General features: G+C 38.5%; 1 protein-coding gene across 1 annotated transcript in view; it reads left to right on the top strand.

Annotated features, from left to right (window-relative positions):
- Positions 1-1,820: 1,820 nt before the first annotated feature.
- The window catches only part of LOC107561873 (microtubule-associated protein futsch-like), a 32,967-nt gene continuing 21,955 nt past the window's right edge, over positions 1,821-12,832 (top strand). Inside the window, exon 1 of the mRNA XM_016246392.1 lies at positions 1,821-2,162. The gene's annotated coding sequence lies outside the window, so the exon portion shown is untranslated. The remainder of the gene's footprint in view (positions 2,163-12,832) is intronic.

The raw sequence follows: 12,832 nt of genomic DNA on the forward strand, positions 1-12,832 counted from the left end.
GTGATCACATACAGGCAGGTTTTACAGCACTATTACAGGTTTTAGCTAATCTTCTGAGGCTCTAGAACTAATTCTGTGATGTCTATTGTGCTCAGATGTTCACAAGATCTTACTTATATTTTAAGTAAGGGGTGAGGATAGCAAATGCCAGACTTATGCGCCTTAAAATGGTATAGGATAAGTAACATTACACACACTGTTCAAACAGAGCAACCCCCTCAGATGTTGATCTCAGACCTGCGGCCATTCTATAAAGGCCTGCTTTATTCTCAATCTGCGGTGGGACTCTGAATATGAGCCACACCCAGCTATTCAAACAGAATGAGTTAACAGGAAGAGATTTAATTTAACCACCTCAATAAGCTCAGTGTGATCACATACAGGCAGGTTTTACAGCACTATAACGAAGCTAATCTTCTGAGGCTCTAGAACTAATTCTGTGATGTCTATTGTGCTCAGATGTTCACAAGATCTTATATTTTAAGTAAGGGGTGAGGATAGCAAATGCCAGACTTATGCGCCTTAAAATGGTATAGGATAAGTAATGCTAATAATGTTGAAGTCACGTGACCAGCTGTATCATAAAATGAACTAGTTGGTATTTACCAGACTTGTGCACCATAAAATGGCAGAGGATCATTAATAATGGTGCTGTATGATTGGCTCCACCCATAGATTCAAATTTGCATATTTAAGACAAAGCTGATCTTACAAACTAGACAATAAGAGCGGTACTGAACACAGCTGCAGGCCTGTGAGAATCACATTACTTGTGATAGGGTAGAGACTGAACTATTTCTTCTTTTACTATGTTCCTCTTATGTATGTAAACAAAAATCAAGTGTTGCTTATCCATCAATGACCCTTTCTTTGTTTAACAGAATGATGTTTGCTGTCATACTGTTTTGTATGAGTGATTTTTAGTGATATCATAAAATGAACTAGTTGGTATTTACCAGACTTGTGCACCATAAAATGGCAGAGGATCATTAATAATGGTGCTGTATGATTGGCTCCACCCATAGATTCAAATTTGCATATTTAAGACAAAGCTGATCTTACAAACTAGACAATAAGAGCGGTACTGAACACAGCTGCAGGCCTGTGAGAATCACATTACTTGTGATAGGGTAGAGACTGAACTATTTCTTCTTTTACAAGGTTTTCTATGTTCCTCTTATGTATGTAAACAAAAATCAAGTGTTGCTTATCCATCAATGACCCTTTCTTTGTTTAACAGAATGATGTTTGCTGTCATACTGTTTTGTATGAGTGATTTTTCTCTGCCTGAATGCTACTTTTAGTCCATGAATGTACTGTTTTAGCTCTAGGAAAACAGCTTTTTGCAGGCAATTAAATCCCTACTCTCTTTCCCTTCTGCTTTTAAAGAAAATACACTTTCATAAGGGAGTGAAATTATTCTAAATAATTTTCTCAAGGACACATGTGCCATTTTTTTTTATTTCCAAATGATCAATCACACTTGCACAATGATTAGAGCAAAAACAAACAATATTCATTTTGTCTGATTGCTGATAATTAACCCTTAAATGTTTTTAATGGCATTTTCATGGCAGACACAATCTATAAAATTGTAAATAAAGACATTTTAGTCCTAATTGTGATAACATTTAGGACATACATTAACATTGTTTTTATGTTCCTGTCTATTTAATAGTTGACACCAGTGTTGAGTTGGTAGTCCTCAGTCATGCATGTTTTTGGAGATAACACATGATGGAGATACACAGCGTGCTGGATGATAGATGGGCGGGGCCATAGTTTGTAAAGTGACATCACTGCCCCTTTTAAGTACATTTCTGTACTTGGCCACATTGGGTGAAAGCCGGGAGTCCGAAGAGCATTTTGGTGGTTTGAATCTTTTTGTTTCTGAATTGCCACGTTAGGATCTGGTCAACATCCTTCACACTGGATTCAGCTCACGGTGAATCGCGAGGGCGAAGCAGTGGGTTGATATAAAAGTGTTTGTTTTTTTTGCACGCTTGTATATTTTAAGCGATTTGCACAAGGAACCACACGCCTCCCGTATCACCTTGATTCCGGTGTGAAGTCCTGGATTGTCCTCTTTTCCAGACTGAAGCAGAAGAGTAGAAACCAGGTGTTTTTTTTTTTTTTTTTTTTTTTAATACAATCATCTGAAGGTAAATGAATGACATTTTGGAGCATGTTTACTTTGCTTATCTTTCAACCTGTTTGCCAAGTTCAAATTCTCTGTCACTTCATTTGAGACCACAGTCAACTTGGTTTCCGTTCTGAATATTTTCTGAAATCAGGTTTGGTTTCGTTCCGATTTTGCATGTTTGGGTTGGGCTGGGCTTTTAAAGGATGCATCGGTTTACACACAAATGGTATGAACCGAACAGCGGCCTGTGCTCCGTTTATAACAACGATTCTTTTTTTAAATATACGTTTGCACTTAATCACAGCCCGTGAAGGGCATCGTAACTAATGACACGACTCGCATGGCTGCTGTGGTTACATGTAGCGATTCATCTTGGGATAAAACGAATGCTGTTTTTTGTTGTCGGGTATAAAATAAAACCTATTTTCTAATGCAAAATATAAATAGGTTTCCGTCAAATATTCATCTGTCTTGGAAATGCAAACAAATCGCTGCCTTTTGTGGGGGGTTTCTTCTAACATGGGGTCAGCTTAAAATGTACAGTGCTTGAGAATTGAAAGATTTGATGTTAAGGAATTCAATTTGAATCGAAACGCGAACTGATAGCATCGCTTCACTTTGACAAACGAATCTAGTGCACGCGCCGGTCCACACAGCTGTCCTGTGTGTTATTCTGACCCGCTCGCCTCTTTTTACCCGAATAAACTACTAAAGCTCCTAGAAAATCGATAGTGTGAGTGGACTATCATGGAGTACCGTCGTTTGATATGGATAAGGGCTGCCTGTGCTACTTCTCGGAGCTCGTCTGGTCGCTGCCTCGTTTTGACTGGAAATGATCGTTTGAATCGCGTTGATGTCATGCTGTGTTATCACCCTGCCCTTGTAACGCCAGCAGGTCTGTAGATAACAGCATGTCTCGCTCATGACACCCTGTGTGTCATTCTAGAATTCAGCTCTAGAAGTTCATGACCGCTTTTAGCGCTAATGGCCCGGGTATGTACGCGGCCTGAGGGAGCTGTTGCCCATTCACTAGCAGTTCTTTCATGAGCGGTCGTATTGTGTGGAAAACTGTTGATTATAAGGTGCATTCACAAATTTCTTGTCATAAGGGTTTAGACAGAGATGGGCTGAGAAATATAATTAAAATGATACTCGCATGAGAGGAAGACTCCAGACATATCAAACTTATGGCAAAAGCTGTTTAGTTCTACCTGAAGCGGGTCGCCCCTCATGGGTGTGGCCATGTTGAAGTCATGTGACCAGCTGTATTGTAAAAGTAACTAGTTGGTATTTTTAACAATATTATGTTCACTTTGTATAGTGATTTTTTTTAGACCGCACTCAAAGCTTAAACCTGTAAGTACTTCTAAACAATTGGCCTGTCGGTAAGCCCCTCCCCTCGAACGCAGATGAGCCAATGGCAGTCGAGTATCAGTTGAACTTGGACATCTTTAGGATTCAGCGCCATAGAGAAACATTGGAGGATCTGAAGCTCACTTTGGTTTGATGGTGTTTATGCTACAAAAATTATGTGTCTGGGGTACTCGGGTTATCCTGAGAGGATGGGCAATGGAATTTATTTTATTACATTTCCTAAACCCAAGCAAAATGGCCGTAAGCATTCAACTCTAAACCCAATGATGACGAAAACGTTCATTTTCTCCATATTAAAATGGTTAAATGTAAATTTAATGGTACCCTGCGATACATGAACAGTGTTGATCCTGCATGTTGTCATCTGCTATCGTGACGAACATAACATGAGGCTTCTCCCGTATGCACTGTGATCTGTAAACCCTCGCTTCCACATTAATTGAGTTACCCATCATATTTATTTTAAAATCTTTTATACATATATATACCTCCATGGCATATTTAATTCCCGCTTGAATGGTGGTCCTTTTGTGTCCAACATTGTTCAAGAACGTCTTGTGACAAGGCTTTCACACTGAGCAGCTCCGTTTGTTTGTCCGAGGGAGCAACCGTAACTAAGGGGGGCAGGGCTTACTGATAGGTCAATTAGTCTAGCAGTATACTCCCGATATAATGGACCTTTTTCACATTTCCGGGTTTCTCAGCAGCGGAAGTCGTCATAGTTGGGTTAACTTGAAGAGCAGTGAATGGGAGAGTACCACAAATATATTTTTTGCATTCCCATTTGCTCAAATACCAAAAGGAAAAACTCCACGATAGTGTTTTCATGACTTTCAATAAAAGGAAAAAAAATTGAGAGAGACTGATAACGGCAGTCAGAAGAGAGAACGATGTCAAATTTACCATCCCTCCCATAGACGCTGCATTAGAAACACCCTCGCATTAGCATTAACCGTTTTTTTTGTAATTTGATGCAAATGTTATATAATACGAAGAATAGTGTTATAAATGTATGTTTTTTTTGCGTCATCAGTCTTGTGAAAAGGGTCCATGGATCAGCATATGTGCTATCCGCCAGACAGTCCAAATAGAATAAGTACAAATGGAAAAAATGAATGCACCCAAGCTGCTAAGTGTTACCATAAAGCCCTAAACCACTGGTACTATTAGGCTGAATAAGAGACAGCTAAACATATACAAAAATTTACTGAGCTTACCTAATTAGCAAGAAATCAAATTCTTTGCAGGGTAATTTTTAACAGCCTTGTCGATGTCATATAATGGCTTATGTGAATCCACTATGATGTCTTGCTAAGACCATAATGGTCTATTGTGTCCTCCCAGTTGTCTCAGGAATTTGTCATACACTTTGTAATGCCAGCTGTTGTAATGGTTCCCCCCCAAAAACCTGATTGACTTGACTGAACAGTCCAGAACTAAAACCAATTTGATGCTAGAATGGTAGAACAAAGAATTCATGAAAATAGGGCCTGCTTGTCCTAAGATTTATGATGGCCCCTCTCTGTGTAGACGTGTGCCTGAGCTCAGGTCAGTCAGAATGGAGTTGAGCAGGGCAGCTGCTGTCATTAGTTGTTTTAGCCACACTCCTCAATGAAGGACTCCTGACACTAACGGCTTTGTTTAAACTGGACACCCACACCAGTCTCTCTTGCTGCTTGGCTAGACTTGGTTTACTTTTGGCCAATAGCGTTAGGCTATGTAGCGATTGATTATGCTTTCTATTGCATTCGGTGAGCTAATGATTTCATCACTTGTTGAGTCATCTTGTGCTGGAACCAATATAGGTTTTGTCATTGTAGTGTTGTTTTTTTGGTTTGCTGATTCCTCTCAAGTCTGTGGTCTGTATTTTTGCAAACTCTAGATTCTTTTTATGCCATTTTTCCACATTACTACTTTGCTGAGTTAAGGTGTGGTCAAGTTAGCAGAAGTTCGGCTAATTTTACATTAACAGTCATTGCAGTAGGAATCCACCTACTCCACCCACTATGTTTTAAAGGGATAGTTCACCCCAAAATGACAAATGTCATAGTTTACTCACTTCAAATTATTCAAAACCTTTTTTTCTGTGAAGCACAAACGAAGATATTTTGAAGAATGTTGGTAACCAAACAGTTGACGGTAGCCATCGACTTCCATAGTATGGGAAAAATGCTATTTAAGTCATTGTCTACCATCAACTGTTTGCCATCATTCTTCAAAATATCATCTTTTGTGTTCAACAGAAAAAAGAAACTCATACAGGTTTGAACATGTGGAGGGTGAGTAAAAGATGACAGAATTTTCATCTTTGGGTGAACTATCCCAGCACTCAATGTTGGGGGTAACTCATTACAAGTAACGCGAGTTACGTAATCAGATTACTTTTTTCAAGTAACTAGTAAAGTAACGCATTACTTTTTAATTTACAAGAGAATATCTGAGTTTTTCAAATAAGTAACGCAAGTTACTTTTTTTTCCCCCATTTATTGATTGACAGTTATCCTGTCCCCATGTTGAGAGAAATCAGATGTTACTGTAGATCTAAAATAAATATGAATATGCATTAATTCATCTCACTCACAAAAAAAACAGAGATTCAGTATTCCTTAAAAATGAATAAAAATAATGCAACTCAGAATATGACGCAAACCTGCAATAATTAAATGTTAAACAACACAAATATCCTTTGTATTTAATCCCATTCTATTAACCAATGTCTTTGCTTCTGACCTTCGATGATCCAGTTCAACCATACTAATAAGCAGAAATTACTATAGACAAACATTTGCGTGTCTTTTTTTATTATTGCTGAAGTGTTGAAATTTCTTCTGCATTCTACTGTATGGACTTAAATTTACTTTCCCTTCAGCCTGAGGCTTATTCATTTCACTTTTGGTGTGAAAAGGCTTTTATATTTGCCAAAAATAGAACTTTTTTTATTTTTAAAAATAAACAAGCAAGCCCTGTCCAGATTTAACAAGTAACGCAAAAGTAAAGTAACGCATTACTTTCCATAAAAAGTAACTAAGTACCGTAATTAGTTTTTTGTGGAGTAACGCAATATTGGGGGAAGTCGTGGCCTAATGGTTAGAGAGTCGGACTCATAACCCAAAGGTTGTGGGTTCGAGTCTCGTACCGGCAGGGATTGTAGGTGGGGGGAGTGAATGTACAGCACTCTCTCCCACCTTCAATACCACGACTGAGGTGCCCTTGAGCAAGGCACCGAACCCCCAATTGCTCCCCGGGCGCCGCAGCATAAATGGCTGCCCACTGCTCCGGGTGTGTTCACGGTTTGTGTGTGTTCACTGCTGTGTGTGTGCACTTTGGATGGGTAAACACTTAGCAGATTTTGAGATGTCTGGTTGGCTCCAGCTTAGTCGTGACCTCACAGTGGGGTGGTCAAGTTCAACAAGCAGATGCCCAGCAAGGAAGAAGCTCCAATTTTCTGTCGGTTTGCTTATGCACCTATCCATTGCCTTACAAATACTCTAGCCTGAATTCAATCATATGTTAATAAATTCTGTTCACATTTAATAATATTAACTGGATTGACTCCAGTTGAAGTAATGTGAATTCCGGACTACCATCAAATCCTGGTACTCTTTTGTTTCCTATGAAATGGCTTCCTGAGTTTCTACTATTGCTTGACGTCAGTTTTGCATTTGGAAAGAACATTTTGAAATGCCACGTTATTGTATTAAATCCTTCTTGGTGGTTTTATAACCCCATAATCTGCTAAAACACTGGCACTGACAAAAGGGCTTTTAACTGTCAGCAAACTAGTGCTAGATAACTTGGCAGAGAGTTTTTGTCTGTGTTTTTAGATGGAGCTGATGTCCTGTTTTAATCCTCCTGGGCTCCATCCCTATCCATCACAGTGTCCTGCTGCGTGTCCAGTATGCAAACTACACCCAAACCATCACGCCACCATTTACCATCTGTTCTTTCTCTCCTTCTCCCTCTCGTAATTCCCTCCCTCTCCAAAACATCTTCTATGACACTAATCTTTTTTGTCAGTCTGCCTTGTACATGTGAGATGGTTGCAGCCTTCGCTTTACTCCAATTCTGCCGTTTCTTTAAAAAGATAAGAGTTTAAGAGTTTCTTCGAAGGTCCTTTTACACCACTTACTTACTTTTGCAATGTGCCATTTTGCTGCCTGTTTTTGTCCAGTATCTCTCATGTTGTTTTGGCAGCTCGGTTCTAGCCGTGCCCAGCCCCTGTCAGCATGGTGCGCTGCACACAATGGGGAATGTCCTCTCTTAATCCTTACATTACGCATAGCAAAATCAAACCCTGCTGGGCCATTAAGCCCCATTCACACCCTATACTGAGACAACACACACAACTCGCTCGTCCGGAGTTAATCCTGTTGGGTGAGAGGGAGCAGGGTCGTTGCGTTTCTTCCTGTTTATTTGCATTGTTACTACCGTTTCACACTCTCAGCGCTGTCTGACACTTCAGCTCGAACCCACACACAATACTGGCCCATTATCCTTCCCTACACCCATCTAGTAACCATTCACCAATGCAAATCAAACTACTAAAGGCCCCAGTATGCAAGTTCTTTGCTTGATTGTAAAAAGTACCTGAGCAGTGGTATACCGTTACCAAACATCCTGACGATGCCCACGCTGCTAGAGGCTTAGTTTAGATCAGGGGTGGCGAACTCCGGTCCTGGAGAGCCGCAGCCCTGCAGAGTTCAGCTCCAACCCTAATTAAAACTCACCTGCCTGTAGCTTCCTAGTAACCGTTCATACCTTGATTAGCTGAAGCTACAGGCAGGTGAGTTTTAATTAGGGTTGGAGCTGAACTCTGCCGGGCTGCGGCTCTCCAGGACCGACGTTCGCCACCCCTGGTTTAGATGAATATATGTACTTCAAATTCACTTTTATTTTGGCCTAATTTTTTTCAAAGTGACATCATACCAGCTCGTTCTTCGAATTGTAAGTATATACTTAAAAACACTTAAGTATATTTGGGGATATTAATAGGATAGTTCACCCAAAGTTGAAAACAAAACTTTCAAAAACACGCAGCAATATGATTCTTTTATTGAGTGACAGGCAGTGGGTTTAATCGGTGACATTATTAATAGATTTACTATCCGGCGTCGTCTTGTCATCTCCGCGACCTGCTTCCCTTGGGGTTTTTAGACATAGAAAATGTGAATAAATACACTGCATTGTCCAGTTTTCTCTCAGAACGATGATCTGGGTTAATTTTGCAAATCTCGATGCAGCATGAATGACAAACAATGATGACATTTTCCACGATCATGACAAAATCAAAAGACTGCCCTGAGCACAATAGTAGGGCTGGGAATCGATTCCAAAAAGAATCAATTCCGAAGCGATTCCAAAAAGAATCGATTCCGAAGCGTTGGGAATCGAGAGTCGTGTTCAAAACCAGTTCAAAAAAATTATTCCTTTTAAATTAAATGCTATTTTTTTTACCTTTTTAACCCAATTTTTACAAGTAAAGCTTCATATTATGAGAAGGCTACTTTCTACGACCTTTATCCTGCAGTCATCATGGCGAAATTAGGTTCCTCCAGTAAAAAAAAAAAAACGGAATCGAAAACAACAGTGAGGAATCGACTCTTGGAATCGAATCCCATCGGAATCGGACTCTATTCCAAAAATTTCGGAATCGAACAGCCCTATTCAATAGCGGAGAGACGGCGCGATCCTCTCAGTGGCCCTGTCCCAAATGGCACCCTAAACCCTCGTGGTCTTCCTCTGAGTCCGCACTTTCGTGACGTAATGCCGCTTTGACTGTCGGGTAGAAGTCTGCTGCGGAGCTCATACCAGTGCGGGCTCAGCAGAAGTGCGGAATCTGCGGGTCGAGGGCGCATAACGGCCGCAAAGGGGGCGCTTGCGAGCACCCTTCTGAATGCTAAAATGATGAATGGGACATCCTACGGTCTCGTGGACATAACGGACACGTGCACGCGGCGGCCATTGTAAGTCAGTAAGATCGCAAATGCACATGAAGTGTTCCATTTGGGACAGGGCCAGTATGGAGGATAAACAAAGCAGTTTCCCAGAACTCAACGCAGCGTGACATCAGCTTCACATTCACATTAGTTGAATTGTCACTCGTCTGATATTAAACCAATTAATGTTTCTGTTTAAAAGCGGGTTCCGCCATCTGAAAGTTTGCATAACAAACACATACTTCAGGTGCTGAAGCAAAAAGCTAAATAGGCACGCAATGAAGTAGGCTATAGCTCCTAATGCAGGTGTGTGAGTTGTTGTCATTTTGGACTGATTGCAATGTATTCTAAATATAAACTTGTTCTGTCGATTAGCGTAATTTCTGGAAAGATCATTGACTGCTTTATTACGAGTTTAAAAGAACGCGAGTGCCGTTGACGCACCCAACAGCGACGCTTTGAATAACGAATTCGTTATAACGAATGACATCGCGTCGGGAGCTGACTAGCAAAAAAGTATATATATTTATGTGTGTGTGTGTGTGTGTGTGTGTGTGTGTATATATATATATATATATATATATATATATATATATATATATATATATATATATATAATATAGCTCGCTCTCTCTCTCATTTAAGGTAACAATGCAATACATTATCATATTATTGATATTAATATATATATATATATATACATATATAAATGTGTGTGATTTAATTGCTTGTGGGCGTTTTTATTTTTTTGTCTTTAAAAGGATGTCTGCCAATTATTGCTTGATTTATAAAAAAAAAAAAGTGTATATATATATATATAAAAAAATATAATATAGCTCGCTCTCTCTCTCATTTAAGGTAACAATGCAATACATTATCATATTATTGATATTAATATATGACAATATCTGTAGTCAGTATTGATCAAATGGGAGGGGGAAATCCTGCCCATACCCAGCTAGGAAAAAAAATCATAAGCACTTATGTTCATCTACTGAAGTGGTATTCTGGAACTGTGAATACATTGAATAAAACGGCAAAATAACAACAACAATAACATCTTATCAATCAAACTATCTTATCTCTTTTTTGTTTTGATATGTACATACAGAACCGGTCAACATTTTGGACCCATTCAAATTTTAAAAAATACAAATCAGTAATATTTAGCAAGGATATGTTAAATGGATTAAAAAAAATATATAGTAAAGCTATATGGAAGATTTATATATATATATATATATATATATATAATATTTTTTTTTTGTATACAACTTTTTAATCTCAAAATCCTGAAAGTATCACAGGTTATAAAATAAATATTAAGCACTGTTTGTAACATTGATAATTAAAAAAAATATATAGTAAAGCGATATGGAAGATTTTTATATATATATATATATATATATATATATATATATAATATTTTTTTTTTGTATACAACTTTTTAATCTCAAAATCCTGAAAGTATCACAGGTTATAAAATAAATATTAAGCACTGTTTGTAACATTGATAATAAATCCGCATATTAGAATGATATATGTAGGATCATGTGACACTGATCTGACTGGACTGGAGTAATGGCTGATGAAAATTCTGCTTTGCATCACAGAAATATATTTTAAAGTATAGTAAAATAGAAAAACTTTATTTTAAATTGTAATAATATTTTACCGTATTATTGTTGTTTCTGTGTTTTTGATCCAATAAATCCAGGCTTGATGAGCATAAGAGACTTCTTTTAAAAAAATAAAAATAGTAATGTGTCCAAACATTTGTACTGTAAATAAAAATATGCAAAATTTAAAATTAAATGTTGTATAAATAAAAAGGTAAACCTTAAACAATAGCTTTATGCACATTACAGCATTTTAAACTTGGTGAGAACTGCCTCATGGAGTCGATGTGGGAGTCAGATGAATAATTGACTGTAATGTGGAGGGAGTAAAAGAGGGGTGTGTTGCTGCGCTCTTTCAATGTTTTCATGTGTTGATTCTTAGGAGTCTGTGTGCCAGTAGTAGAGTTGTGAGAGCACTGCCTTGTATGGGCAGACTGCATGAGGAGAGTGTTTCTGTCTGTCTTTTTTTTTTTTACCTCTCTGGTGAAGTCTGTTTTGGTAATCCATCTCTCATCCTATCGCAATTATTTTCCGGTTATCGTCAGGTTAAATTTGCAGATTATAAATTTCATGTAAAACTACAAATTATAGCCAGTCGATTAGAATAAGGGCATGTTTGATAGACGTAGGCCTGCTACTGGCTCTTATTACAAGAATGCAGGATGTGGCCAACTACAGCTGCATGGAAATAGCTGCATGTCTGTCTGTGACAAGCTGGTTATGGCTCGGCCCTGAGGAACTGGAGGCCCTGTGCAGGAATTTGGGTTTGCAAGACCTCTTTATTTGTTCCTTTTAGCTTTATCAGTATCTCTCATGCAGAAGTTCTCTGGAAACTGAACCTAGAATGTGGCATTTGCTTAGTGCCTGTGTATGTTGCTAGCTGTCATCTGCAGATGCTTCTGAAGTGCTTAGTGGGAAGCCGTCACAACACAGTCAATCAAGCTACTACAGTAAGTGAAACATGACAGACACACTTTTAGGACGTCCCTGTGTGGAAAGCAGCTTTATAAAGGTTTTATTTTAGATTTGATAAGTCCCGAGGTTTAATATAGGGTTTAGGATTAGGAAAGCACACGCGTGTTTTAAAATGTCCTCATGGCACTTTTTTAATCCTGTCTATACATGTAAATTCCCTAATCCAAACAAATGGTGGATTAAGATATTGGACAAGATGGGGATGGAGAGGCAGAAAGGGGTTCCTACTTTCATTGAAAACCTAGAAATATCAGGAAATTTTAATAGTGAATATTAGGGCCGCACGATAAATCGAAATGGAATCGAGATCGCGATTCTACAGAAGCACGGTTCTGTGATCAGCAGTAAATCTCCATCCAAAGGCCAGAGGGCGCTCTCGTGCTGAAACTCCAAATACGCCTCGCAGAAGAAATCCAGAAAATGCCTATCGCTGCAGCAGAATAAACAGAAGATTCAACTGCTTTCATTGATTCAACGTGACTAATAAACACACAACTACGGCAATATACGGTTTATCGGAGTTATTATAATTTTCATTAAAATAAAGTATATTTATAATGCAATGCCTTTATCACTGTTTAAATACTATGAAATATGTTGCGTGCCTTATTCTGTGTAAGAAGCCCCATCATCTCACAGAAGGATTTATTTCAAACACTCGACTGACGTTATGAGGTGAGTTTGGAGTAAAAATATGTTATTAAATGTGGTATTTTCACATGCTTTCAGATGGAGCAGCATTTACTACACATAGCCGTAGTTCACTGACAAGTTACGCAAAAAAA

The sequence above is a fragment of the Sinocyclocheilus grahami genome, unplaced genomic scaffold (assembly GCF_001515645.1).
Source record: "Sinocyclocheilus grahami isolate Dianchi unplaced genomic scaffold, SAMN03320097.WGS_v1.1 scaffold795.1, whole genome shotgun sequence".
NCBI classification, from domain to species: Eukaryota; Metazoa; Chordata; class Actinopteri; order Cypriniformes; family Cyprinidae; genus Sinocyclocheilus; species Sinocyclocheilus grahami.